Genomic DNA, 1,949 nt, shown 5'->3' on the forward strand with positions numbered 1-1,949 from the left:
CCCCCACCTTCCCCTAAGACCTCAAGATCTTTCCTAAAATTCTTAAAATGTCTTCAAATGCAAATGGTTTCAATTCACATTTCACATATATCTACATATATGTTAGTGTAAATGTAAATATTGATTTTACACATATGTCCATGTATGTCTATTTTTAAAGACATCTACCAAGGTCACATACCTCAGTCCTGGATAAAAACCAAATTCAGAGAGCCACCTGGGACATGGTGGGGAAGTTTTGGGGTCTCCCTAACTTCCCTCTCTTCTAATATAGTGCTCCCTCATTAATTATGGCTTATCCCAGCCTCTCCCACCCTCAGCCCTAAGATGTGAGGCTCCCCCTTTTTTTGTCCCCAATTGATAGAAATAGTAGTAACACCTACACATTACCTGCCATGTATTAGGTACCATGTTGGGTATTTTATAGGCATTATCTCTTATAATCCTACCAAAAGTGAGAGGGTTACTACTATCTGCCTTTTATAAGGAGAAATTAAAGTTTAGAGGCTAAATAAATGCCTAAGGGCGCAGAAATACCAAGGGAGAGGATTGGTATTCAAACCTAGTTTTCCCCTAAAGCCCAGAATATTAACCACTGAAATGTGTGTCCTGTGTCCTGCTGTCTCAGGATCTTCCCACAGATGAATGTAATCTTAATTCATTTAACCAGTGTTTATTGAATGCCTCTTCTCTGTCAGACACACAGTCCAGCAGTGGATGAAACTGACAAAAGTCCCTGTGTTCACAGTCTTAAGACCAACAATAAAAAAGATGAACAATCTGACACATCAATTCTTCATTCATAGATGAATATTGTCGAACCTATTACTGACCAGGAGATACTTGCTTTCCCACATAGCTCTCCTGGAAGTCCTCTGCCTGGTTAAAGAGAATGGCTTATAAATCGAGGAGGGAGGTAAGGTACTTTGGCAGACAAGCTGGAGGCTTCCAAGGGAGCTCTGGAAATCCAACTTCCCAGCAACCAGCTTCTTGCACAATTCCTGCCAAAAGTAGTGTTGCTACTTCAAAAGTTCAGAAATCACTCTTGAGTACTCAAGTCCAAGGAGTCCCAAGGGCTCAATGTTGAATGAGAACTTGGAAGTATTTGGGGGTGCACAGTTTTGATTAGGATAAAGATTATATAAATGGGGCATTGATGAATATCGTCAAGACTTTCATGAGGAAAACAAGTGTGTGCAGATGAGACCAGCAGGAGGTCAAATCCAGTTACCACTAAGACCTGGGCACCTCCCAGGCTCTTCCCAAAAGTATGCAAAAGACCTGGGATGCAATGGAAATGCCTGACATTTTTGCCTTTGAGACACATTAAGACCATGGACACACCAAGCTTTTTAATTAAAATAAAATAAATAAAATAAAATAAAATACAAGATGAAATTTACCCCATCCCTTTCACTACTAATAGATGCTTTAAAAAATAAATTTATTTAAGGTTTTATGCTTTGATACTTATTTTAACATAATAAAGCAGATTCAAAAAGAGCGCTGTTCAGGTTCACCTGGGCAGTTATTTACCAAACACAGATATGAGGGCCCACCAGGATATACTCAACCAGTTGGGCACAGAGCATGAGTATTTTGTACCACCGATGGTGAACTGCTAGCATTCTCGTATATTGTAACACTTAATATTCCTTATGCGGTTCAAGATAAGAAAATACTTAATTTCTTATCCCAATAATATCTTCTAGTAAAGTGGGAGAAAAAATAAACTTCACATCTTGACCATATTCTTTTTTTTTTATTCTTATGTTAATCCCCATACATTACATCATTAGTTCTAGATGAAGTGTTCCATGATTCATTGTTTGTGCATAACACCCAGTGCTCCATGCAGAATGTGCCCTCCTCAATACCCACCACCAGGCTAACCCATCCTCCCACCCCCCTCCCCTCTAGAACCCTCAGTTTGTTTTTCAGAGTCCATC

Source organism: Leptonychotes weddellii, chromosome 10 (assembly GCF_054177405.1).
Source record: "Leptonychotes weddellii isolate Sample4059 chromosome 10, ASM5417740v2, whole genome shotgun sequence".
NCBI classification, from domain to species: Eukaryota; Metazoa; Chordata; class Mammalia; order Carnivora; family Phocidae; genus Leptonychotes; species Leptonychotes weddellii.